This window comes from Hyla sarda, chromosome 5, assembly GCF_029499605.1.
Source record: "Hyla sarda isolate aHylSar1 chromosome 5, aHylSar1.hap1, whole genome shotgun sequence".
NCBI lineage: Eukaryota > Metazoa > Chordata > Amphibia > Anura > Hylidae > Hyla > Hyla sarda.
In genome coordinates, this window is record NC_079193.1 from 66101763 (window position 1) to 66125501 (window position 23739).

At 43.6% G+C, this 23739-nt stretch overlaps 1 protein-coding gene across 10 annotated transcripts in view; it reads left to right on the forward strand.

Annotated features, from left to right (window-relative positions):
• KMT2C (lysine methyltransferase 2C) overlaps positions 1-23739 on the forward strand; it is a 279577-nt gene that overhangs the window by 25792 nt on the left and 230046 nt on the right. Inside the window, exon 1 of one of the 10 annotated variants that reach the window (XM_056519612.1) lies at positions 16906-17041. The exons of 8 other annotated variants lie outside the window; for them this stretch is intronic. The gene's annotated coding sequence lies outside the window, so the exon portion shown is untranslated. Of the gene's footprint in view, positions 1-16905; positions 17042-20372; positions 20505-23739 lie in introns of those variants that run through there. One more of the 10 variants, XM_056519613.1, reaches the window with a different exon arrangement.

Genomic DNA, 23739 nt, shown 5'->3' on the forward strand with positions numbered 1-23739 from the left:
TAACTGATCATATGATGTTACGTAACTTTTCAATATCCTGGCTCCTAACTTTTTTCTTTATTTTTTTATTTTTTGCTGGCTCCTAGATTAATAAAAAAAATTGTCAAGCACTGACGCAGGCAGACTGTATAGTCTTAGACTGAGTTCACATCTACATTGGAGCTCAGTTTGCAGAATCCCTGTAAATAGCAGTCAGCAGCCTATGCTTATAACTGGGACTGCAGTCAGCACCCTCCTGCACTAGTCTGTCTTGCTTTGTTTTGTACTAATTTTATATTTGTTTATGACTCCATGCTGCATGGACAGATCTTCAGTGTTGTCTTTGAGTCTCTTACCCTTTCTGCTCCCTAGGCCGGTAAGTGGTGAGTAAGGAAAGGACCCCCCCGGCAGGCTGGATTGTGTAGTGCAGCATATCCTGCGGTCACTTTAATTTCTTCTGGCAGGCACAGGCTGGGCTCTAGGACAGCTCTGGCTCTCCGCCCTCACAATGACGATCTCCAACAGAATCTGAAAGTAAAAGGCTGTGCGCTGCTTCATGGGATTCCAGGCTCTCTAATGAAATCCTGCACAGCTCGGTGTCAGCTCAGACCTGCTTGTACAGAGAATCGCCATTAAAGCGGGGGTTACACAACAGCATACTGCGCCCTCACCCCCACCAGTAATCGGCACAGTTGTTGTTGATGATTTGTGATAAATCATGAAAATTGCAATAATAGATGAGTTTCGGCTCGTTCATAGTTGTTTGCACACAGTAAAGCGCATTATCTGTGACATACAGCACCACAGTGCGGAGCTGCAGAACTCTGTACTGCCATATAGTCTTCCTGATCTACCTGTGGTACAAGACCCTATAGGTGGCAATATATAAGCCTCATATTCCTGTCCCTCATTGCAGTATATTGGGGTAGAGCTACTGACTAGCTGGGCAGATGGGTTGTGATGTACGTGGTGGCATCTGTTTTCTCTTCTCATTCTTTTATTTCTAGTCTTGTGGGACTCTAATAGTTCTGTATTATGAAGCAGCCTATATACTTGTGCTGTGTTTTCTTGCAGAAAATGTGCGCCCTTTGCACCCTATAACAGACATCTTTTTACTGTAATCCGTGCACTTGTATAACCGTGTGTCTGATAGGTGACTATAAAGGAAGCAGAGGTTACAGTTGTTTTAGGCCCTTAGTACAGGGATAGTGCGCTGGGCCCTCTCAGACACTGACGTAACTACATTATCCTTGGGTTATAATGCTGTTTATTATTACTGGGCTGTGACATCACTCCTTATGTGCATTATTTTTATATTGTGACTGCACATCTATCCTTTTATGACTTTATTATGAGTGTACAGCAGTGTTGGCCTTTGGCTGTCTGGGCATGCTCGGAGTTGTAGTTTTGCCACATCTGGAGACACACTGTTTGTAAAACACTGATGTATAGTAACGTCACTGAGATGATTGTTCCTATACTGCTACTTAATAATGATCTGTTTATCATCTCTGTATTGTGAAATGATTCTGTTATGATATCCCTGTTTATTATGCCTACATTGATCCCAGTATGGTAACTTTTTTTTGTGATGTTGTGTTTTATCTCCTTATTATGACATCACTGTTCATCTCTTTATCGTAGTATCAGTGTTTATTATACTTGTGTAAAGAGATGATTTGTTTATGACCACAGTGTTTATTATGCCTTTTTGTTCCTTTTTTGAGATGCCATTGTGTTTTATCTGTGTTGTGACATCAGTGTGCTGCTTCTCCATGTGGATCTGTGTATTGTGATGTCAGTGTGCTCCTTCTCCATGTGTATCTGTGTATTGTGATGTCAGTGTGCTCCTTCTCCATGTGTATCTGTGTATTGTGATGTCAGTGTGCTGCTTCTCCATGTGTATCTGTGTATTGTGATGTCAGTGTGCTCCTTCTCCATGTGTATCTGTGTATTGTGATGTCAGTGTGCTCCTTCTCCATGTGTATCTGTGTATTGTGATGTCAGTGTGCTCCTTCTCCATGTGTATCTGTGTATTGTGATGTCAGTGTGCTGCTTCTCCATGTGGATCTGTGTATTGTGACGTCAGTGTGCTCCTTCTTCTTGTGTATCTGTGTATTGTGATGTCAGTGTGCTCCTTCTCCATGTGTATCTGTGTATTGTGATGTCAGTGTGCTCCTTCTCCATGTGTATCTGTGTATTGTGATGTCAGTGTGCTCCTTCTCCATGTGTATCTGTGTATTGTGATGTCAGTGTGCTCCTTCTCCATGTGTATCTGTGTATTGTGATGTCAGTGTGCTCCTTCTCCTTGTGTATCTGTGTATTGTGATGTCAGTGTGCTCCTTCTCCATGTGTATCTGTGTATTGTGATGTCAGTGTGCTCCTTCTCCATGTGTATCTGTGTATTGTGATGTCAGTGTGCTCCTTCTCCATGTGTATCTGTGTATTGTGATGTCAGTGTGCTCCTTCTCTGTGTATCTGTGTATTGTTATGTCAGTGTGCTCCTTCTCGATGTGTATCTGTGTATTGTGACGTCAGTGTGCTCCTTCTTCTTGTGTATCTGTGTATTGTGATGTCAGTGTGCTCCTTCTCCATGTGTATCTGTGTATTGTGATGTCAGTGTGCTCCTTCTCCATGTGTATTTGTGTATTGTGATGTCAGTGTGCTCCTTCTCCTTGTGTATCTGTGTATTGTGATGTCAGTGTGCTCCTTCTCCATGTGTATCTGTGTATTGTGATGTCAGTGTGCTCCTTCTCCTTGTGTATCTGTGTATTGTGATGTCAGTGTGCTCCTTCTCCATGTGTATCTGTGTATTGTGACGTCATTGTGCTCCTTCTCCTTGTGTATCTGTGTATTGTGATGTCAGTGTGCTCCTTCTCCTTGTGTATCTGTGTATTGTGACGTCAGTGTGCTCCTTCTCTGTGTATCTGTGTATTGTGACGTCAGTGTGCTCCTTCTCCATGTGTATCTGTGTATTGTGACGTCAGTGTGCTCCTTCTCCATGTGTATCTGGGTATTGTGATGTCAGTGTGCTCCTTCTTGTGTATCTGTGTATTGTGATGTCAGTGTGCTCCTTCTCCATGTGTATCTGTGTATTGTGATGTCAGTGTGCTCCTTCTCCTTGTGTATCTGTGTATTGTGACGTCAGTGTGCTCCTTCTCTGTGTGTATCTGTGTATTGTGATGTCAGTGTGCTCCTTCTTGTGTATCTGTGTATTGTGATGTCAGTGTGCTCCTTCTTGTGTATCTGTGTATTGTGATGTCAGTGTGCTCCTTCTCCTTGTGTATCTGTGTATTGTGATGTCAGTGTGCTCCTTCTCCATGTGTATCTGTGTATTGTGATGTCAGTGTGCTCCTTCTCCTTGTGTATCTGTGTATTGTGATGTCAGTGTGCTCCTTCTCCATGTGTATCTGTGTATTGTGACGTCAGTGTGCTCCTTCTCCATGTGTATCTGTGTATTGTGACGTCAGTGTGCTCCTTCTCCATGTGTATCTGTGTATTGTGATGTCAGTGTGCTCCTTCTCTGTGTATCTGTGTATTGTGACGTCAGTGTGCTCCTTTTCCTTGTGTATCTGTGTATTGTGACGTCAGTGTGCTCCTTCTCCATGTGTATCTGTGTATTGTGACGTCAGTGTGCTCCTTCTCCATGTGTATCTGTGTATTGTGATGTCAGTGTGCTCCTTCTCCATGTGTATCTGTGTATTGTGACGTCAGTGTGCTCCTTCTCCATGTGTATCTGTGTATTGTGATGTCAGTGTGCTCCTTCTCCATGTGTATCTGTGTATTGTGATGTCAGTGTGCTCCTTCTCTGTGTATCTGTGTATTGTGATGTCAGTGTGCTCCTTCTCCATGTGTATCTGTGTATTGTGATGTCAGTGTGCTCCTTCTCCATGTGTATCTGTGTATTGTGATGTCAGTGTGCTCCTTCTCCTTGTGTATCTGTGTATTGTGATGTCAGTGTGCTCCTTCTCCATGTGTATCTGTGTATTGTGACGTCAGTGTGCTCCTTCTCCATGTGTATCTGTGTATTGTGATGTCAGTGTGCTCCTTCTCCATGTGTATCTGTATATTGTGACGTCAGTGTGCTCCTTCTCCTTGTGTATCTGTGTATTGTGACGTCAGTGTGCTCCTTCTCCATGTGTATCTGTGTATTGTGACGTCAGTGTGCTCCTTCTCCATGTGTATCTGTGTATTGTGACGTCAGTGTGCTCCTTCTCCATGTGTATTTATGTATTGTGATGTCAGTGTGCTCCTTCTCCATGTGTATCTGTGTATTGTGACGTCAGTGTGCTCCTTCTCCTTGTGTATCTGTGTATTGTGATGTCAGTGTGCTCCTTCTCCATGTGTATCTGTGTATAGTGATGTCAGTGTGCTCCTTATTGTGTATCTGTGTATAGTGATGTCAGTGTGCTCCTTCTCCATGTGTATCTGTGTATTGTGATGTCAGTGTGCTCCTTCTCCATGTGTATCTGTGTATTGTGATGTCAGTGTGCTCCTTCTCCATGTGTATCTGTGTATTGTGATGTCAGTGTGCTCCTTCTCCATGTGTATTTATGTATTGTGATGTCAGTGTGCTCCTTCTCCATGTGTATCTGTGTATTGTGACGTCAGTGTGCTCCTTCTCCTTGTGTATCTGTGTATTGTGATGTCAGTGTGCTCCTTCTCCATGTGTATCTGTGTATTGTGACGTCAGTGTGCTCCTTCTCCATGTGTATCTGTGTATTGTGATGTCAGTGTGCTCCTTCTCTGTGTATCTGTGTATTGTGACGTCAGTGTGCTCCTTCTCCATGTGTATCTGTGTATTGTGATGTCAGTGAGCTCCTTCTCTGTGTATCTGTGTATTGTGACGTCAGTGTGCTCCTTCTCCATGTGTATCTGTGTATTGTGATGTCAGTGTGCTCCTTCTCCATGTGTATCTGTGTATTGTGATGTCAGTGTGCTCCTTCTCCTTGTGTATCTGTGTATTGTGATGTCAGTGTGCTCCTTCTCCATGTGTATTTGTGTATAGTGATGTCAGTGTGCTCCTTCTCTGTGTATCTGTGTATTGTGATGTCAGTGTGCTCCTTCTCCATGTGTATCTGTGTATTGTGACGTCAGTGTGCTCCTTCTCCATGTGTATCTGTGTATTGTGACGTCAGTGTGCTCCTTCTCCATGTGTATCTGTGTATTGTGATGTCAGTGTGCTCCTTCTCCATGTGTATCTGTGTATTGTGATGTCAGTGTGCTCCTTCTCCTTGTGTATCTGTGTATTGTGATGTCAGTGTGCTCCTTCTCCATGTGTATCTGTGTATTGTGATGTCAGTGTGCTCCTTCTCCTTGTGTATCTGTGTATTGTTATGTCAGTGTGCTGCTTCTCCATGTGTATCTGTGTATTGTGATGTCAGTGTGCTCCTTCTCCATGTGTATCTGTGTATTGTGATGTCAGTGTGCTCCTTCTCTGTGTATCTGTGTATTGTGATGTCAGTGTGCTCCTTCTCCATGTGTATCTGTGTATTGTGATGTCAGTGTGCTCCTTCTCTGTGTATCTGTGTATTGTGATGTCAGTGTGCTCCTTCTCCATGTGTATCTGTGTATTGTGATGTCAGTGTGCTCCTTCTCCATGTGTATCTGTGTATTGTGATGTCAGTGTGCTCCTTCTCCATGTGTATCTGTGTATTGTTATGTCAGTGTGCTGCTTCTCCATGTGTATCTGTGTATTGTGATGTCAGTGTGCTCCTTCTCCATGTGTATCTGTGTATTGTGATGTCAGTGTGCTCCTTCTCTGTGTATCTGTGTATTGTGATGTCAGTGTGCTCCTTCTCCATGTGTATCTGTGTATTGTGATGTCAGTGTGCTCCTTCTCTGTGTATCTGTGTATTGTGATGTCAGTGTGCTCCTTCTCCATGTGTATCTGTGTATTGTGATGTCAGTGTGCTCCTTCTCCATGTGTATCTGTGTATTGTGATGTCAGTGTGCTCCTTCTCCTTGTGTATCTGTGTATTGTGATGTCAGTGTGCTCCTTCTCCATGTGTATCTGTGTATTGTGACGTCAGTGTGCTCCTTCTCCATGTGTATCTGTGTATTGTGATGTCAGTGTGCTCCTTCTCCATGTGTATCTGTGTATTGTGATGTCAGTGTGCTCCTTCTCCTTGTGTATCTGTGTATTGTGACGTCAGTGTGCTCCTTCTCCTTGTGTATCTGTGTATTGTGATGTCAGTGTGCTCCTTCTCCATGTGGATCTGTGTATTGTGACATCAGTGTGCTCCTTCTCCATGTGTATTTGTGTATTGTGATGTCAGTGTGCTCCTTCTCCATGTGTATTTGTGTATTGTGACGTCAGTGTGCTCCTTCTCCTTGTGTATCTGTGTATTGTGATGTCAGTGTGCTCCTTCTCTGTGTATCTGTGTATTGTGATGTCAGTGTGCTCCTTCTCCATGTGTATCTGTGTATTGTGATGTCAGTGTGCTCCTTCTCCATGTGTATCTGTGTATTGTGATGTCAGTGTGCTCCTTCTCCATGTGTATCTGTGTATTGTGATGTCAGTGTGCTCCATCTCCATGTGTATTTGTGTATTGTGACGTCAGTGTGCTCCTTCTCCTTGTGTATCTGTGTATTGTGATGTCAGTGTGCTCCTTCTCTGTGTATTGTGATGTCAGTGTGCTCCTTCTCCATGTGTATCTGTGTATTGTGATGTCAGTGTGCTCCTTCTCCATGTGTATCTGTGTATTGTGATGTCAGTGTGCTCCTTCTCCATGTGTATCTGTGTATTGTGATGTCAGTGTGCTCCTTCTCCATGTGTATCTGTGTATTGTGATGTCAGTGTGCTCCTTCTCCATGTGTATTTGTGTATAGTGATGTCAGTGTGCTCCTTCTCCATGTGTATCTGGGTATTGTGATGTCAGTGTGCTCCTTCTCCTTGTGTATCTGTGTATTGTGATGTCAGTGTGCTCCTTCTCCATGTGTATCTGTGTATTGTGATGTCAGTGTGCTCCTTCTCCATGTGTATCTGTGTATTGTGATGTCAGTGTGCTCCTTCTCCATGTGTATCTGTGTATTGTGATGTCAGTGTGCTCCTTCTCCATGTGTATCTGTGTATTGTGATGTCAGTGTGCTCCTTCTCCATGTGGATCTGTGTATTGTGACGTCAGTGTGCTCCTTCTCCATGTGTATTTGTGTATAGTGATGTCAGTGTGCTCCTTCTCCATGTGTATCTGTGTATTGTGATGTCAGTGTGCTCCTTCTCCATGTGTATCTGTGTATTGTGACGTCAGTGTGCTCCTTCTCCATGTGGATCTGTGTATTGTGACGTCAGTGTGCTCCTTCTCCATGTGTATCTGTGTATTGTGACGTCAGTGTGCTCCTTCTCCATGTGTATCTGTGTATTGTGATGTCAGTGTGCTCCTTCTCTGTGTATCTGTGTATTGTGACGTCAGTGTGCTCCTTCTCCATGTGTATCTGTGTATTGTGATGTCAGTGTGCTCCTTCTCCTTGTGTATCTGTGTATTGTGATGTCAGTGTGCTCCTTCTCCTTGTGTATCTGTGTATTGTGACGTCAGTGTGCTCCTTCTCTGTGTATCTGTGTATTGTGACGTCAGTGTGCTCCTTCTCCATGTGTATCTGTGTATTGTGACGTCAGTGTGCTCCTTCTCCATGTGTATCTGTGTATTGTGATGTCAGTGTGCTCCTTCTCCTTGTGTATCTGTGTATTGTGACGTCAGTGTGCTCCTTCTCCATGTGGCGAGACTTCATTGTGTGCATTATGGAGGTCCTGTCACATTACTATGTAGTGAGCTGCTCTGTGGGCATTTACAGGGGCATTAGTGTCTTGATCTCGGGGGCATTAGTAGAACTTGTGCCAACTTCAGAAGCACAGTACAATATAACACATCATACAAACCTCAGTTCCTGTCCTTATCTTGGTCCTTGGTACATTCGAATATCCCAACACACCCCATCGCTGTGCCAGGTTAACCCACTTAATATAACCAGAGTTACGTCTATATATGAGGTGCAGAGGTTGTTGGTATTTGGGAAATGGTGCCTGAGGCGCCCTGTAGTTTCACAGACAAAAAGATATTCAGACATAAACCTACAAGACATGCGCCAAAAGGCAGCACTTGGTGAGATAGATATATATCCAGTGTATACCGCCAGCCTTTCCTGGGCATCCAACTTCAGACACCAGATAAATGTGAACGGCCCCATCGATTGAATAACCAGATCTACGATGGATTTCCCTCTGGTGCTTTTTCTACAGCGCAGGAGAGAAATGCGTCGGACGATGGACATATGTGAAGGGGCCGAAAATGTTCAGTGTATCATATGACAGTGTTCCCCAAACTGCAGCTCTCCAGCTGTTGCAAAGCTAAACCCCTTATCATGCATAGGACAGTGTAACTGTAAACTATAATCATGATAAGACAGTGTGTCTATAGCATAGTACAGGAGTCTCCAGCAGTTGTAGAACTACAACTATAATCATGATAAGACAGTGTGTGCCTATAGCATAGTACAGGAGTCTCCAGCAGTTGTAGAACTACAACTATAATCATAGATAAGACAGTGTGTGCCTATAGCATAGTACAGGAGTCTCCAGCAGTTATAGAAATACAACTATAATCATGATAAGACAGTGTGTGCCTATAGCATAGTACAGGAGTCTCCAGCTGTTATAGAAATACAACTATAATCATGGATAAGACAGTGTGTGCCTATAGCATAGTACAGGAGTCTCCAGCAGTTTTAGAACTACAACTATAATCATGATAAGACAGTGTGTGCCTATAGCATAGTACAGGAGTCTCCAGCAGTTGTAGAACTACAACTATAATCATAGATAAGACAGTGTGTGCCTATAGCATAGTACAGGAGTCTCCAGCAGTTATAGAAATACAACTATAATCATAAGACAGTGTGTGCCTATAGCATAGTACAGGAGTCTCCAGCTGTTATAGAAATACAACTATAATCATGGATAAGACAGTGTGTGCCTATAGAATAGTACAGGAGTCTCCAGCAGTTATAGAACTACAACTATAATCATGATAAGACAGTGTGTGCCTATAGAATAGTACAGGAGTCTCCAGCAGTTATAGAACTACAACTATAATCATGATAAGACAGTGTGTGCCTATAGAATAGTACAGGAGTCTCCAGCAGTTATAGAACTACAACTATAATCATGATAAGACAGTGTGTGCCTATAGCATAGTACAGGAGTCTCCAGCAGTTATAGAACTACAACTATAATCATGATAAGACAGTGTGTGCCTATAGCATAGTACAGGAGTCTCCAGCAGTTATAGAACTACAACTATAATCATGATAAGACAGTGTGTGCCTATAGAATAGTACAGGAGTCTCCAGCAGTTATAAAACTACAACTATAATCATGATAAGACAGTGTGTGCCTATAGAATAGTACAGGAGTCTCCAGCAGTTATAGAACTACAACTATAATCATGATAAGACAGTGTGTGCCTATAGCATAGTACAGGAGTCTCCAGCAGTTATAGAACTACAACTATAATCATGATAAGACAGTGTGTGCCTATAGTATAGTACAGGAGTCTCCAGCAGTTATAGAACTACAACTATAATCATGATAAGACAGTGTGTGCCTATAGCATAGTACAGGAGTCTCCAGCAGTTATAGAAATACAACTATAATCATGATAAGACAGTGTGTGCCTATAGCATAGTACAGGAGTCTCCAGCAGTTATAGAACTACAACTATAATCATGATAAGACAGTGTGTGCCTATAGCATAGTACAGGAGTCTCCAGCAGTTGTAGAACTACAACTATAATCATAGATAAGACAGTGTGTGCCTATAGCATAGTACAGGAGTCTCCAGCTGTTATAGAAATACAACTATAATCATGGATAAGACAGTGTGTGCCTATAGCATAGTACAGGAGTCTCCAGCAGTTATAGAACTACAACTATAATCATAAGACAGTGTGTGCCTATAGCATAGTACAGGAGTCTCCAGCAGTTATAGAACTACAACTATAATCATGATAAGACAGTGTGTGCCTATAGCATAGTACAGGAGTCTCCAGCTGTTATAGAACTACAACTATAATCATGGATAAGACAGTGTGTGCCTATAGCATAGTACAGGAGTCTCCAGCAGTTATAGAACTACAACTATAATCATGATAAGACAGTGTGTGCCTATAGTATAGTACAGGAGTCTCCAGCTGTTATAGAAATACAACTATAATCATGATAAGACAGTGTGTGCCTATAGCATAGTACAGGAGTCTCCAGCAGTTATAGAACTACAACTATAATCATGATAAGACAGTGTGTGCCTATAGCATAGTACAGGAGTCTCCAGCAGTTGTAGAACTACAACTATAATCATAGATAAGACAGTGTGTGCCTATAGCATAGTACAGGAGTCTCCAGCAGTTATAGAACTACAACTATAATCATGGATAAGACAGTGTGTGCCTATAGCATAGTACAGGAGTCTCCAGCTGTTATAGAACTACAACTATAATCATGATAAGACAGTGTGTGCCTATAGCATAGTACAGGAGTCTCCAGCAGTTATAGAAATACAACTATAATCATGATAAGACAGTGTGTGCCTATAGCATAGTACAGGAGTCTCCAGCAGTTATAGAACTACAACTATAATCATGGATAAGACAGTGTGTGCCTATAGCATAGTACAGGAGTCTCCAGCTGTTATAGAACTACAACTATAATCATGATAAGACAGTGTGTGCCTATAGCATAGTACAGGAGTCTCCAGCAGTTATAGAACTACAACTATAATCATAGATAAGACAGTGTGTGCCTATAGCATAGTACAGGAGTCTCCAGCAGTTATAGAACTACAACTATAATCATGATAAGACAGTGTGTGCCTATAGCATAGTACAGGAGTCTCCAGCAGTTATAGAACTACAACTATAATCATGATAAGACAGTGTGTGCCTATAGCATAGTACAGGAGTCTCCAGCAGTTATAGAACTACAACTATAATCATGATAAGACAGTGTGTGCCTATAGCATAGTACAGGAGTCTCCAGCAGTTGTAGAACTACAACTATAATCATAGATAAGACAGTGTGTGCCTATAGCATAGTACAGGAGTCTCCAGCAGTTATAGAAATACAACTATAATCATGGATAAGACAGTGTGTGCCTATAGCATAGTACAGGAGTCTCCAGCTGTTATAGAAATACAACTATAATCATGATAAGACAGTGTGTGCCTATAGCATAGTACAGGAGTCTCCAGCAGTTATAGAACTACAACTATAATCATGATAAGACAGTGTGTGCCTATAGCATAGTACAGGAGTCTCCAGCAGTTATAGAACTACAACTATAATCATGATAAGACAGTGTGTGCCTATAGCATAGTACAGGAGTCTCCAGCAGTTATAGAAATACAACTATAATCATGATAAGACAGTGTGTGCCTATAGCATAGTACAGGAGTCTCCAGCAGTTATAGAACTACAACTATAATCATAGATAAGACAGTGTGTGCCTATAGCATAGTACAGGAGTCTCCAGCAGTTATAGAAATACAACTATAATCATAGATAAGACAGTGTGTGCCTATAGCATAGTACAGGAGTCTCCAGCAGTTATAGAACTACAACTATAATCATGATAAGACAGTGTGTGCCTATAGCATAGTACAGGAGTCTCCAGCAGTTATAGAACTACAACTATAATCATGATAAGACAGTGTGTGCCTATAGCATAGTACAGGAGTCTCCAGCAGTTATAGAAATACAACTATAATCATGATAAGACAGTGTGTGCCTATAGCATAGTACAGGAGTCTCCAGCAGTTATAGAACTACAACTATAATCATGATAAGACAGTGTGTGCCTATAGCATAGTACAGGAGTCTCCAGCAGTTATACAACTACAACTATAATCATGATAAGACAGTGTGTGCCCATAGCATAGTACAGGAGTCTCCAGCAGTTATAGAACTACAGCTATAATCATGATAAGACAGTGTGTGCCTATAGAATAGTACAGGAGTCTCCAGCAGTTATAGAACTACAACTATAATCATGATAAGACAGTGTGTGCCTATAGAATAGTACAGGAGTCTCCAGCTGTTATAGAAATACAACTATAATCATGATAAGACAGTGTGTGCCTATAGCATAGTACAGGAGTCTCCAGCAGTTATAGAACTACAACTATAATCATGATAAGACAGTGTGTGCCTATAGAATAGTACAGGAGTCTCCAGCAGTTATAGAAATACAACTATAATCATGATAAGACAGTGTGTGCCTATAGTATAGTACAGGAGTCTCCAGCAGTTGTAGAACTACAACTATAATCATAGATAAGACAGTGTGTGCCTATAGCATAGTACAGGAGTCTCCAGCAGTTATACAACTACAACTATAATCATGATAAGACAGTGTGTGCCTATAGCATAGTACAGGAGTCTCCAGCAGTTATAGAACTACAACTATAATCATGATAAGACAGTGTGTGCCTATAGAATAGTACAGGAGTCTCCAGCAGTTATAGAACTACAACTATAATCATGATAAGACAGTGTGTGCCTATAGCATAGTACAGGAGTCTCCAGCAGTTGTAGAACTACAACTATAATCATAGATAAGACAGTGTGTGCCTATAGCATAGTACAGGAGTCTCCAGCTGTTATAGAACTACAACTATAATCATGATAAGACAGTGTGTGCCTATAGAATAGTACAGGAGTCTCCAGCTGTTATAGAACTACAACTATAATCATGATAAGACAGTGTGTGCCTATAGCATAGTACAGGAGTCTCCAGCAGTTATAGAACTACAACTATAATCATAGATAAGACAGTGTGTGCCTATAGCATAGTACAGGAGTCTCCAGCAGTTATACAACTACAATCCCCATCTTACATAGGACATTGCATGTCAGATTGGACAGTGTGTTACAAAACTACAACTCCAGTCATGAATAGGACAGTGCTTATAGGGAAATGGTCCCAACCCTACTGCACTTCAGCTGTGGGAACACTACAACTACCATTAGACAGTGCACCCCAACCTGTGGCCCTCCAGCTGTTATATTACAACCATCATACATAGGACTGTGCACCCCAATCTGTGGCCCTCCAGCTGTTATCTAACAACCATCATACATAGGACTGTGCACCCAAATCTGTGGCCCTCCAGCTGTTATCTAACAACCATCATACATAGGACTGTGCACCCCAATCTGTGGCCCTCCAGCTGTTATCTAACAACCATCATACATATTCCAGTGCACCCCAATCTGTGGCCCTCCAGCTGTTATCTAACAACCATCATACATATTCCAGTGCACCCCAATCTGTGGCCCTCCAGCTGTTATCTAACAACCATCATACATAGGACTGTGCACCCCAATCTGTGGCCCTCCAGCTGTTATCTAACAACCATCATACATAGGACTGTGCACCCCAATCTGTGACCCTCCAGCTGTTATCTAACAACCATCATACATAGGACTGTGCACCCCAATCTGTGTCCCTCCAGCTGTTATCTAACAACCATCATACATAGGACTGTGCACCCCAATCTGTGGCCCTCCAGCTGTTATCTAACAACCATCATACATAGGACTGTGCACCCCAATCTGTGGCCCTCCAGCTGTTATCTAACAACCATCATACATATTCCAGTGCACCCCAATCTGTGGCCCTCCAGCTGTTATCTAACAACCATCATACATAGGACTGTGCACCCCAATCTGTGACCCTCCAGCTGTTATCTAACAACCATCATACATAGGACTGTGCACCCCAATCTGTGTCCCTCCAGCTGTTATCTAACAACCATCATACATAGGACTGTGCACCCCAATCTGTGGCCCTCCAGCTGTTATCTAACAACCATCATACATAGGACTGTGCACCCCAATCTGTGGCCCTCCAGCTGTTATCTAACAACCATCATACATATTCCAGTGCACCCCAATCTGTGGCCCTCCAGCTGTTATCTAACAACCATCATACATAGGACTGTGCACCCCAATCTGTGGCCCTCCATCTGTGGGAACACTACAACTACCATTAGACAGTGCACCCCAATCTGTGTCCCTCCAGCTGTTATCTAACAACCATCATACATATTCCAGTGCACCCCAATCTGTGTCCCTCCAGCTGTTATCTAACAACCATCATACATAGGACTGTGCACCCCAATCTGTGGCCCTCCAGCTGTTATCTAACAACCATCATACATATTCCAGTGCACCCCAATCTGTGTCCCTCCAGCTGTTATCTAACAACCATCATACATATTCCAGTGCACCCCAATCTGTGTCCCTCCAGCTGTTATCTAACAACCATCATACATAGGACTGTGCACCCCAATCTGTGGCCCTCCAGCTGTTATCTAACAACCATCATACATAGGACTGTGCACCCCAATCTGTGGCCCTCCAGCTGTTATCTAACAACCATCATACATAGGACTGTGCACCCCAATCTGTGGCCCTCCAGCTGTTATCTAACAACAATCCTCATACATATTCCAGTGCACCCCAATCTGTGGCCCTCCAGCTGTTATCTAACAACCATCATACATAGGACTGTGCACCCCAACCTGTGGCCCTCCAGCTGTTATATTACACCAACCATCATACATAGGACAGTTCACCCCAATCTGTGGCCCTCCAGCTGTTATATTACACCAACCATCATACATAGGACAGTGCACCCCAACCTTTGGCCCTCCAGCTGTTATATTACACCAACCATCATACATAGGACTTTGCACCCCAACCTGTGGCCCTCCAGCTGTTATCTAACAACCATCATACATAGGACTGCACCCCAACATGTGGCCCTCCAGCTGTTATCTAACAACCATAACACATAGGACTGTGCACACCAACCTGTGGCCCTCCAGCTGTTATATTACACCAACCATCATACATAGGACAGTGCACCCCATCTTGTGGCCCTCCAGCTGTTATCTAACAACCATCATACATAGGACTGTGCACCCCAACCTGTGGCCCTCCAGCTGTTATCTAACAACCATCATACATAGGACTGTGCACCCCAACCTGTGGCCCTCCAGCTGTTATCTAACAACCATCATACATAGGACTGTGCACCCCAATCTGTGGCCCTCCAGCTGTTATCTAACAACCATCATACATAGGACAGTGCACCCCAATCTGTGTCCCTCCAGCTGTTATCTAACAACCATCATACATATTCCAGTGCACCCCAATCTGTGTCCCTCCAGCTGTTATCTAACAACCATCATACATAGGACTGTGCACCCCAATCTGTGGCCCTCCAGCTGTTATCTAACAACCATCATACATATTCCAGTGCACCCCAATCTGTGTCCCTCCAGCTGTTATCTAACAACCATCATACATATTCCAGTGCACCCCAATCTGTGTCCCTCCAGCTGTTATCTAACAACCATCATACATAGGACTGTGCACCCCAATCTGTGGCCCTCCAGCTGTTATCTAACAACCATCATACATAGGACTGTGCACCCCAACCTGTGGCCCTCCAGCTGTTATATTACACCAACCATCATACATAGGACAGTTCACCCCAATCTGTGGCCCTCCAGCTGTTATATTACACCAACCATCATACATAGGACAGTGCACCCCAACCTTTGGCCCTCCAGCTGTTATATTACACCAACCATCATACATAGGACTTTGCACCCCAACCTGTGGCCCTCCAGCTGTTATCTAACAACCATCATACATAGGACTGTGCACCCCAACCTGTGGCCCTCCAGCTGTTATCTAACAACCATCATACATAGGACTGTGCACCCCAATCTGTGGCCCTCCAGCTGTTATCTAACAACCATCATACATAGGACAGTGCACCCCAATCTGTGGCCCTCCAGCTGTTATCTAACAATCATACATAGGACAGTGCACCCCAATCTGTGGCCCTCCAGCTGTTATATTACACCAACCATCATACATAGGACAGTGCACCCCATCTTGTGGCCCTCCAGCTGTTATATTACACCAACCATCATACATAGGACAGTGCACCCCATCTTGTGGCCCTCCAGCTGTTATATTACAACCACCATCATACATAGGACAGTGCACCCCATCTTGTGGCCCTCCAGCTGTTATATTACAACAACCATCATACATAGGACAGTGCACCCCATCTTGTGGCCCCCCAGGTGTTATATTACAACCATCATACATAGGACAGTGCACCCCATCTTGTGGCCCCCCAGGTGTTATATTACAACCATCATACATAGGACAGTGCACCCCATCTTGTGGCCCCCCAGGTGTTATATTACAACAACCATCATACATAGGACAGTGTACCCCATCTTGTGGCCCCCCAGGTGTTATATTACAACAACCATCATACATAGGACAGTGCACCCCATCTTGTGTCCCTCCAGCTGTTATAAACCCTCATACATAGGACAGTGCACCCCATCTTGTGGCCCTCCAGCTGTTATATTACACCTACCATCATACATAGGACAGTGCACCCCATCTTGTGGCCCTCCAGCTGTTATATTACACCTACCATCATACATAGGACAGTGCACCCCATCTTGTGGCCCTCCAGCTGTTGTAGGACTACCCTCATGTCCTAACAATACATTGCCCTACGGATGATGAGCGTATTAGTTCTGCACCAGCTAGAAAGCCTCAGGTTGATGCCTATGATGGGGGGTAGAGACTGCCCCCTCTTGTAACAATACTAGGAAGCCCCTCTACAAGGCAGTTAGTAGCAGTGGTGTCGGTGCAGTGTGTCACCTCCTGCCCCCAGTGGTTTGTTGTCGCCGTCATTGCGCTCCGCTCGGCGTAGAGTCCGGCCCGGGATTTGGCTGCAGCTCTTGCCGGATCTACATCCCGTGCTGTGACTGTGCAGGGGAGGGGGGTGGGGCTGCGGTCCTGTTTGTCGGAGGGATCTGGGAGTCCTGTGAGCGTGTTACGGTGATGGTACGGGGTCCTCTCCGGGGAGCGCTGCAAGGGTCTCGGTACCGGGAGAGAAGCTTTCCCCCTGTGATTCCCTGCGCCGTGCCCGGGACATGATGCGGGCGGAGGAGAGCGCCTAGCGGGAAGGTGAGCGCTGCCACGTCCTTGTCTGGTGTCACTCCGCGGCCAGCTGACACTGACAGCCAGAGGGGAGAGGGAGTGATGTCACTGGGCTCAGCCCGTCATGTGCGCCGCCTGTCACATTGTGTGCGGGGCCTGGACCAAAACTTACTCCAAGTCTCACACAAAAGAGCAAGGTGTGAACGGGGCATGCGACTGGCGCTACAACTCTATGTCCTGCGACTTTCTTACTAGTGGACATAGAATTGGATATATATAAATGTGTGTGTGTGTATATAAAAAAAATATAATATATATATTTATATTAGTGTATGTATACCGGGGATGGTATGACAAATCAGTGTGATCCAGTGTTTCCCAACCAGGGTGCCTCCAGCTGTGGCCAAACTACAACTCCCAGCATGCCCGGACAGCCAAAGGCTGTCCGGGCATGCTGGGAGTTGTAGTTTGGTCACAGCTGGAGGCACCCTGGTTGGGAAACACTGGTGTAATCTGATGAACAGCAGGGTTATGGGTGGTGGGGTTAAGGGGGGGCTTTTAACAGCAGTGTTAGGCTGCATTCACACCACGTTTTTGCAATACAGTTCCCATATACATTTTCTATGTGAAAACCGTATGGAACTGTATTGATAACCATATGCATTGACTCTCCATTGAAGACCGTATGCTAAACTATGCATCCGTTTTACATCCTGTACGGTTTTGTCAGTTTTTTTTCCCCTTACCCAAAACATAGCCTACGGGTGCATTCACACCAGGTTTTTGCAATACAGTTCCCGTATCAGGTTTTTGATGAAAAATGGATTCCTCAAAACGTGTGTACAGATTTCAACCCATATACAGTTAAAAACCGTATACGGTTTGCAAAATGATGTCCAGTTGCATCCGTTTTGTAAGAAAATAACGTTTACGTTTTTAACTTTTCACTCCATTTTGAATAAAGTTTCACTTGTTTGATTGAAATTCCTAGAAAAAACTGTGCAAAGTCAAAAACCGTATGGTAAAAACCTGATGGAACTGTATACACATACGATTCTGTACGGTTCCCATTGACTCCAATGTTAAAAAAAAAAAAAAAAAAAAAGTATACGGTTTAATACAGTTTTTCACCCTGACCAAGAAACGTGGTAGACTACAGCTTTGGATACGGGTAAAGAAAATTGGACAAAACTGTATGATGGACTAAGGCTGGGTTCACACCACGTTTTCTTAAATACGGTTCCCGTATACGGTTTAGAGGAGGGGGGCGGGGCTTAATCGCGGCGCCCGCACTCAGCCGTATTCGGGAACCGTATTTAATGCAAGTCTATGAGCCGACCGAAGTGAACCGCAGCCTCCGGTCGGCTTCGTTTTTGGCCGTATGCGGTTTCCCGACCGTAGGCAAAAACGTGGTCGACAGCGTTTTTGCCTACGGTTGAAAAATTGGCAAAACCGTATCCGAGGCAAAACGGATGCAACCGTACACATCATTTGGAATACGGTTTACAATGCATCCTCTATGCATACGGTTTTGGATACGGTCGTATACGTTTTTTTGCGGAAAACCGTATACGGTTACCATATTTTAAAAACGTGGTGTGAACTCAGCCTAAACTGGATGATGCGTTTGACATACAGTATTAGGGTGGGTTCACACCACGATTTTCTATACAGTTTTTGGATACGTTTTTTTTTAAATAAAACATATGCAACTGTACAGAAAACTGTGCCCATAGACTTTCCATTCAAAACCGTACGCACCATATTGCATACGATTGTCTCAGTTTTTCACACCACACGGTTTTCTTACTTTTTTTTTTTTTCTGGACAGAAAACCGTGGCCTACCACGGATTTTGGTCCAGGTGAAAAACCGTATTGACCCGTATACGGTTTTTTTAAACATGGGAGTCAATGGGAACCGTACAGAACTGTATGTGTGTACGGTTCCATCCAGTTTTTACCATACGGTTTTTGACTTTGCAAATTTTTTTTTCTTGGAATTTCAATCAAACAAGTGAAACTTTATTCATAATGAAATGAAAAGTTCAAAACTTATGCGTTTTTTTCTCTTAAAAAACGGATGCAACCGGACATCACTTTTCAAACTGTATACGGTTTTTAACCGTATACAGATAACTTTGTACACACGTTTTGATACAGTTTAGTCAGGTTTTGAGGAATCCGTTTTTTTTAATCAAAAACCTGAAAAAAAACTGTATTGCAAAAACGTGGTGTGAACCCAGCCTTACTTGCATCACCACTTTATTGCCTTCTCTGGTTCTGCAGCTCAGCCCTATCGATTTGAATGTGGATTTGTGTGGTGGTGCAGTGCATCCCTTTGCCTGTGCTGCAGGAGGAGTCTGCCCAAGAGTCTTTATATTTTGTGCACGTTCAGCGTAGACAGCCTATACAGTTTTTGGCAATTTTCTGCTAACAATTCCTAGATGTCTGTGATGTTTGTCTGCATCCATATAGAAACATAGAATGTGTCGCCCATCTAGTCTGCCCAATAATCTGAATCCTATGAATAGTCCCTGGCCCCATCTTATATGAAGGATAGCCTTATGCCTATCTCTATCTTATATGAAGGATAGCCTTATGCTTATCCCTATCTTATATGAAGGATAGCCTTATGCCTATCTCTATCTTATATGAAGGATAGCCTTATGCCTATCTCTATCTTATATGAAGGATAGCCTTATGCCTATCTCTATCTTATATGAAGGATAGCCTTATGCTTATCCCTATCTTATATGAAGGATAGCCTTATGCTTATCCCATGCATGCTTAAACTCCTTCACTGTATTTGCAGCGACCACTTCTGCAGGAAGGCTATTCCATGCATCCACTACTCTCTCAGTAAAGTAATACTTATAAACCTTTCCCCCTCTAATTTAAAACTATGTCTTCTTGTGGGAGTTTTTCTTCTTTTAAATCTTCTCTCCTCCTTTACTGTGTTGATTCCCTTTATGTATATAAAAGTCTCTATCATATCCCCATATGTCTCTTCGTTCTTCCAAGCTATACATGTTAAAGGAAAACTGTCACATGTTCACTCCTGCACTAACCACAGTGCGCGGGACACTGATTGATATTATCCTTACCTTGTCCGGGTCCGTCCGGCCGTTTGCCCGCAATCTTAGTTTTTCTATATATGCAAATGTGGCTATAACTGGCACGGGCGGTATTTTCAGGAGCCTAGTGGCACTGTGACGTCAGCACCGCCCGCTTATGAATATTTTCCCCTCCGTCCGGCTCTCCCCGCCGCTTCTAACTGGTCTTCACTGCGCATGGGCCGTTTCCTGGCATGCGCAGTGAAAACCAGTTAGGAGCGGCGGGGAGAGGGAGGGGGATGAATAGTCATATGTGGACGGGCGGTACTGACATCACAGTGCCACTAGGCTCCTGAAGACCGTGCCAGTTATAGCCACATTTGCATATATAGAAAAACGAAGATTGAGGACGAACAGCCAGACTGATCCGGGCAAGGTAAGGATCATATGAATCTGCATCCCCCACACTATCAGTGCGGGAGAGAACATGACAATCTTCCTTTAAATCTTTAAATCTTCCTTCCGGCTGCATAAAAAATGAAAATAAACCATCTCTCACCTCCCTGGGTTCCCGCGGAGCGCCACTACAGCTGATCGGTTCTCCGGTCCATCCTCTTCATACTTCCGCGTGAACGAAGCGTCACATGGCGCTCAGCCTATTATGGGCCGAGGCAGAACATTTCGGTGGCCGGCGATAGGCTGACGACTATGTGACGCTTCGTTCACACGGAAGTATGAAGAGGATGGACCGGAGGACTGATCAGCTGTAGTGGTGCTCCGCGGGAACCCAGGGAGGGGAGCGATGGTTTATTTTAATTTTTTTTGCAGCCCGGGCAGGTAAGTTTTATCCTGCAATCCATGATCTAGTTTAGTATCTTCTCTGAACTCTCTGGAGTATCTATATCCTTGTGGAGATCCGGCCTCCAGTGCTGCGCACAATACTCCAAGTGAGGTCTCACCAGTGTTCTGTACAGCACTTTTTACAGGCAGTCTCTATCCCATCAGCTTTGTTATTTATAAGGAAGTTTGCTGTGTTAATAATGCATTAAAAACCAAATAGATTGTGCTGAGACATAGCTTATATTGGTGATAGCGCCCCCATCTTGATGGTTGCATACCCCTTACACAACAGGTGGCAGTGCACACATAATGCCGTGTTTTTCTTTTTGCTGCTCTGGTTACAATTGCAGAAGCACAAGGAAATACAGGGAGATAGAGCAGAAGGGAGGTCACATGGTGCGGCCCCGCTCACATGCTACCAATGGAGCTGGGGAAGGAACCAGAGAAAAGAGGTGAAAATTAGAGTTTTGAAATTATTTTGAGCTATTAACATTCTGACTAATGATTTTTAGTGTAAGCCGCTCTGTTTCTCGCCTAAATCACTTGGGGTCTTAGATGCAATGAAGATCTACATAGAATTCTATTACATTGTAATGAAGGATACTGAGATGCTATTGGTTGGATGTCAGTGTCTAGTGCGTTCCAGGAGCGTAGGGCAGTATTTTCCAAACAGCGTGCCTACAGCTGTTGCAAAACTACAACTCTCAGCATGCCTGGACAGCCGAAGGCTGTCCAGGCATGCTGGGAGTTGTAGTTTTGCAACAGCTGGAATCACACTGTTTGGAAAATACCATTGTAGAGTATGGGCGTTTCATTGTCAAAAATCGACCCATCCTCCTCCACTGTCTCCCAGTACAGGTGTTAACACTTTGCTGTTTCCCTAAATCTCCAAGCGTTGAATCTGTAGCTGAACATGTGACTTTTTTTTTTTTTTTTTTTCTTTTGCCTGAAGGCAATAGCTGCTGTGCGAGAGCTCACCTGATCTTCGGACTGTATGCAGGAACCAGGCAGCTCTGTCACAGCTGGTTAACCCATTCAGTACCAGAGAGCTCTTCAATGCTCGTTTTTTAACACTTTAATTGCCCGCGTAATTATTATTATTTTTTTTCACGTCTTAGACAAACCCAAAACCTATAAAATCTTTTAATACAGATTTATGGCTACGTACGGGACCCAGACAGAGCATAAGATCTGCCGAAAATAAAACCTGAAGATGCATGTCTAACATGGATATATCCTTACAATACTAAAGAGCAACAATCTTTAAAAAAAAATCTGAATAACGTATATTATTGTACAAATAATGGATGTTTAATGGCGGTCCCTCCTCTTCTTGAAGAACCCTCCCGCACTCGGCTGGCTCTACAGATCTCTTGTGTCCTGTGAAGTGACCTGGTTTCTCGGCACAGTTTTTTTTTTTGCAGGGCTATCATGGTGACAGAAGGGTTGGTCTGTGCAGAAGAGGGACAATCGAGCACTTTGGTAGCTGGCGTGATACCAGCTTGTCTTTACCAACCCCCCATCATTGTGTTAGCATTTTACAGTGATGTTTTCTAGTCTAATAAAGAGAACGCTGGATGTTTTTGTAGTTTATTTGGTATAGTAAACACCGAACCTCCTGTGCTTTTCTATGAATACCTGATTACTTACACAGGGTCTGTTTATATCCCTACGCCATGGATGTTATGTGCTGGATTTAGGCAAATAACATCAGTGCCAGTCACTGCAGTCACTTAGAGGATAGTATGTTGGGGTGTGTGTGTGGGGGGGGGGTCTGTTTGTAGTTCTCCATTAAATAATATTCATTTTAATGTATTTGTCCAACAGAGGCAATGACATCAACCATAGTATTCAATCGTCCCATACGTTGAACTGTTACCTGTTACTAGAGATGAGCGAAGTTACAGTGATTCGATTTGTCACGAACTTATCGGCTCGGCGGTTGATGACTTTATCCTGCATAAATTAGTGCAGATTTCAGGTGCTCCGGTGGGCTGGAGACCCTCTCCTAGGACTGTATCCACTTTTTCCAACCACCGGAGCACCTGAAAGCTGAACTCATTTATGCAGGATGAAGTCAGCAACTGCCGAGCTGAGAAGTTTGTGATGAATTGAATAACTTTAACTTCGCTCATCTCTACCATCACTGTCTGCCAGGTATGTGCTAAAATCATCTTGTGGTGGATAACCCCTTTAAATGGTTTATCCACCATAAGGTGATTTTAGTATGTACCTGGCAGGCAGTAATGGACATGCTTAGGAAGGATCTGCACTTGAGGCTAAATGGCTATGTTGTGAGATTACCATAACACTGGTTAGCTTTTTGTGAACTGGTATTTCCTGTTTGTTTCCTTCTTTGCCTACAAATCCCATAATTCAATTTTCCTCCCCCTCCCCCCACACATCAGCCGCCCCCACCCATTGAAACATAAATGAGCTGCATCCATTCAAAGGACTTGTGGTTTTCAGTCAGGATGCCTACAGCTGTTGCATTAGTTGCAGATTGCTCTCTCCACCCATTAATGCAAACAGGCTCCCTGTCATCAGCTGACTAGTGAGTCAGGTCTCAGCCGCATTGCAACCTGGGTAAAATCTGAGACAACAGTCATTTTGTATGCTGTTAAAAATATTGGGGTGAAAATCACAGAAGAATTGTGAGAAAACCGTCACACACAGGTACAGACACTATATTATGAACTACACTAACATTACAGCCCCTGTAGCATAGTCAAATAAAAACATTCCTGGAATACCCCTTTAATATTCCTGTATTGGTGGCTTTGGATGATTTAGGGCCATGTTCCGAATTGTTGTGGATAGGTAGGTGCTGG